The following is a 5,264-nucleotide window of genomic DNA, read 5'->3' on the forward strand; positions in this document are numbered from 1 at the left end:
TGGCTAGGATTCTCCAGTTTTAGAGTTTTGCTAAATAAATTGTAAATGGTTAGAATACAGAAATTTTTTTAAATTAAATATCCTTCAGAAACAGATATAACATGATATATCTATACACTAAAATACAATGATACATTAAAAGTCTTGGAAATTTAATCTATGATATATTCAATCAAAACTTTATTGTTACAAATCAACAATATATGTGATATTTGTTGATTTAGTATTTCACTATAAATTCTGTAAGTATAACTAAATATTAATATCAATATCTTAATTTCATAGCGAGAGAAAATCAATTAAAATCTTTTCACTTGACAACAATTTATTACCTGAGATTAAGGTTTCATTTTTATTATGGGATTATTATGGGATTATGTGGTTTCTGATTATCCTTTCTTAGTCTTCTGTGTCTTCTAAAATTACCACAATGCATGTGTTAAATTATTCCCTTTGGTAATTAGAAAATATAAATACCATTTATTAAAAAGTAAAGCCATTCCACATCTTACCTCTTATTTTCACCAAATGAGTAAGCAATTTACCTTGGACTATGTGACTTCAGCATTGGAAGCTTCTGTGAGCTTTCAGCTGTGTCTACATTTTCTATGATTATTGCCCAGAGCACTAGCAACTGAAGGTAAAGGTAAATAAATTGCTCACATTCCTTTAGCTAAGCCTTTCTCTAGATTTAGGAAATAAATTGAACAACAAGTCTGGCTGTTTTGGTCCCTTTGAAGGTGACTAAAGACCCTCACAGCCAAATTACTCACAGAATCCTCTGCTCTGATACATGTGATCAGTGAAATGGATGAAGCCACTTTCTGCTGTCTGTTCATTCCAAATGAAACAGAGCATATATTTTGAGACCTTTATGTTTAAAGGTTTTGTTTAACTGGAGCTTTTCAGAATAAGTATTGTGGTTCTTTTTAATGGGGAATCTGGAGGAAATAAAATGTAATCACCATTATGGCAAACTCTGTGCTAGTTATTTTATGAAATTAAGAAAAACAAACTTTGCTATAATCTTTTTATAGGGGTACCATTTTCTTGATTGTATAAGTAGGAAAATGTAACCAGAGTTTATCTGAGTAATACAAGTGTCCATCCAGGAAATGACAAAAGTAAAATTTACAAATAATTGTTTTTTAGTTTTTAAATTTAAACTTCCACAATCTTTTTACACTGGTTGAAAGACTAGGAAAGTGATTGACATGGTTATAATTGTCTCCTTATTTTTCCCTAAATGGGTGAAAAGTCTATCTTGTTGAGTGACAAAAGAAAATAGCCCTGCATCTCCTCTTTTTTTTCCCCCTCTGCATTGCATTTTCCATTAGACAAGAAGACCAGTTTCTCTTGTAATTTATCTGGAACTACTGTTTTGTATAAACTCAGTTACCTAGGGCAGAAGAATTTAAAAAGGAACTCCTTTTCAGAACATAGAACAAAAGATCACCTTTATTTAAAAACTGGTTTCAGGGCTTCCCTGGTGGCGCAGTGGTTGAGAGTCTGCCTGCCGCTGCAGGGAACACAGGTTCGTGCCCCGGTCCAGGAAGATCCCACATGCCGCGGAGCAGCTAGGCCTGTGAGCCATGGCCGTTGAGCCTGCGCGTCCGGAGCCTGTGCTCCACAACAGGAGAGGCCACAACAGTGAGAGGCCCACATACCGAAAAAAAAAAAAACTGGTTTCAGAAGATCCAGGAAATTGGTTAAATGAGATTCTTAACCTTTTATAGAAAATAAAGATAATAAGAAACTTCCCTTAGAGGATAATAGTCAATTTTTTGTCGTTAGATTAACTAAAGGAATCACAGCATATGGGAAGAGTATATACATCAAAGTCAGAACTTGACTCAAGTTGAGAGTCTATTATTTACTGGTCGTGCAATCTGTGTATTTTACAAAACTCTTAATCTTTAGTTCCAACATCTGTAAGATAGAAATAATAATTTCTACTTAAAAGATATATAACAAGATGCATGTGAAGGCATCTTCCTGAAATGTTAGATGCTGGATAAATGTGCTGTCCCATGATAATCAGAAAATGATAAACCCTTCCCTCCTATAAAAATGATGGTTACAGAAAAGACTTTGTGTTAGAGACTAAATTAAGTTTTTTTTAAGCATCTTTATTGGAGTATAATTGCTTTACAATGGTATATTACTTTCTGTTTTATAACAAAGTGAATCAGCTATACACATATATATATCCCCATTTAAGCTGCCAGAGAAGTGGTTTGTGTCTGTAACAGCCAGATGATTCATTTTATTTTGAATGGATAGGCTACATTATGTGATGGTAACGAACAACCCGCTTCCCCTCAAATTTCATTGGCTTTTAACAACAGAGGTTTATGTATTGTACATGTTTTGTGTCTCTCATGACTCGACTAGGGCAAGTGTTCTAGATCTCCTTGCAGGCTGTGGAAGCAGCCACCATTTTAAATGTTGCTCATGGCAGTGGTAATGGAAAAGAGACAGTACGGGAAATTGTCACTAGTTTTTAAAATATTCCAATTCTAACGGCACCTGTCTCTTTTGCTTACATTTCCTTGGTGAAAGCAAGTCTTGCTGCCACACTCACCCTCAATGGGGCATGAAAGTTCAAGTCTACATATAATGAATAGGTTTATTACTTTATTTTAAAAGGAATTCATATATTATATGTCAAAATCACAGCAGTTTTAATTCATAATAGTAAAATATCAATCAATATAATACATATTTTTTAAGAAGCCCTTTTGGTGCTAAATGTAAAGGGTTTCTGAGACCTAAAAGTTTGAGGACAACAGGCTGAAACTATTCCCTCTCACTGAAATGTCCTTTCTTCTTTCTCTTGTTGCTGCAATTCTGTATGTTCTTTCAGGATGGAATCAAATATTACTTCTATGAAAACTTTCTTAGATTACACTCCAACACCAGGAAAACTTGTTCCTACCATACCATCTATTGCCTTTATCATTCATTTCTAGCATACAGGTGTAGTGATTTCAGAATTGTTAACCTATATCCCCAGGGGAAACAACTTTCTCGACTAAAGTGTGGAGTGTATGTACTGTTGCTTCGGCATTTAGAATTTCAGACTCCACTTATTTTCAGGGTTAGGTCAGCACCTTTTACCCGCACTCCTGTCAGTGAGGTTGTTTCATACATTTGTAACCCAATTCGATTCTGCATTCTATTCTTGGAACCCTCAGCCTTCTAAATAATATTTTTTAAGTTGTATACATTAAAGTTCATTCTTTGTGCTGTAAAGTTTCATGGATTTTGACAAATGTGTAGCATGTACCGTCACAGTATCATATGGAATAGTTTCACAACACTAAAAAAATCTCTTGTGCCTCCACTCTGTAACACCTCCCCACCACACACACATACACACCCACCAGACACACACATACACGAACCACAAACTCCTGGCAACTACTAATCTGTTTATTATCTCTATATTTTTGCTTTTTCCAGAATGTCATATAAATGAATCAGTATATAGTCTTTTCAGGCTGGCTGACTCCCATTAGCAATAGGCATTTATGATTCACCGATGTCTTACATGGCTTGATAGCTCATTTCTTTTTATTGATGAATAATATTCCATTGGGTGACTGGGCTACAGTTTGTTTATTCATTTACCTATTCAAGAAGATCTTGGGTGCCTCCATTTTCTGGCAATTATTAATAAAGCAACTATAAACATTTCCAAGCAGGCTTTCATGTAGACACACATTTTAAAATTAGTTGGGTAAATATCAACAAGCACAATTACTGGAATGGTATGGTAAGGGTATGCTTAGTTTGGGTCATTTTCCTACATTGGGCTGGTAGGCTTCTGTTATCACACAGGTGACTTCCCTTCATCCCATATTTTTAATACTTTTACACCTGGAGATCTTCACCTTTCTCTAAGCTCTTCTACCTAGATTCTTAAGCCTGGACTTTTCCTACCATCTATCTAGCCCTTTGGTTTTCTCCCTCTCCTTCAATTCAACAACATGAGTGTGGACCCAGCTTGTCCCCAAAGCCTGCGTGGCCCTGAAGCACCCAATTATAGGGAATCTTCACCAATGCCTGAGATTTATGGGCCTGAAGAAAATTATGTGTCCTTGCAAATGTCATCTGCTGAGACCCACAACATGGAGACTGGACAGTCTGATTCTTCCACAAGCCCCAGAGTAAAACTACTGGCCACGGCTGCAGACAAGAGCACAGAGAAGAAGGAAGAGAAGGTCCTGGTCAAGAAACAGAAGACCAGAAGCGTGTTCTCTCAGACCCAGCTGTGTGTGCTCAGTGATACATTTCAGAGGCAGAAATACCTCAGCCTCCAGCAAATGCAAGAACTTTCCAACATCCTGAACCTTAGCTATAAACAGGTTAAGACCTGGTTCCAGAACCAGAGAATGAAACATAAGAGGTGGCAGAAAAATAACTGGCCAAGGAATAGCAACATTGTGTGACTCAGGGCCCAGCAACTACAGAATACCCAGGCTTCTATTCCTACCACCAAGGATGCCTGGTGAACTCTTGTGGAAACCTGCCCATGTGGGATAACCAGACCTGGAATAACCCAACTTGGAGCAACCAGAGCTGGAACAGTCAATCCTGGAGCAACCACCCTTGGAACAGTCAGACCTGGTGCCCCCAAGCCTGGAATAACTAGACTTGGAACAGTCAATTCAACAACTATGTTGAGGAATTCCTGCAGCCCCAGATCCTGTTCCAGCAAAATTCTCCTGTCAGTGATTTGGAGGCCACCTTGGAAACTGCTGGGGAAAGCTATAAGATAATACAGCAAACTGCTAAGTATTTCAATTCCCAACAGCAAATCATGGATTTATTCTCAAATTACTCTCTGAACATACAGCCTGAAGATTTGTAATGATGGCTGTATTATTCAATCTCAATTTGAGCCATAACTGTATTACTCCCCTAGAATTTTTCTTTTACAATTACGTATCTCTCTGCCTTGATAAGCTGCTTTTCATTGTGCCTTTTGTGTCAATTTGGGGGTGTATGATTGGTGTCTAATCAAAGAGGTTTCAGAAACATTGGCTTCTACAGACAACATGATAAAAGATGACTGGCGGCTATAGATAACTAGGTTATAATACTATTTTTTGGATATCTTTAGGATCTAAAACCTAACCTCAAGAATAGGGAGGAAAAGTACCAAGATGTGTGATGAAGGTTTGTTCATATTTTCTGGGATGGGGAGGCTTTACTTGTTTAGAACCTCAGTTGTTAAGGTGAAGGGTTAAGCTACAATG

At 37.1% G+C, this 5,264-nt stretch overlaps 1 pseudogene across 1 annotated transcript; it reads left to right on the forward strand.

Annotated features, from left to right (window-relative positions):
• Positions 1-3,850: 3,850 nt before the first annotated feature.
• Positions 3,851-4,876, forward strand: LOC309808769 (homeobox protein NANOG-like; annotated as a pseudogene). The gene has a single exon. The product of its transcript is annotated as a homeobox protein NANOG-like (transcript).
• The last annotated feature ends 388 nt before the right edge of the window (positions 4,877-5,264 follow it).

The sequence above is a fragment of the Mesoplodon mirus genome, assembly GCF_964341445.2.
Source record: "Mesoplodon mirus genome assembly, chromosome: 7".
Taxonomy (NCBI): Eukaryota; Metazoa; Chordata; class Mammalia; order Artiodactyla; family Ziphiidae; genus Mesoplodon; species Mesoplodon mirus.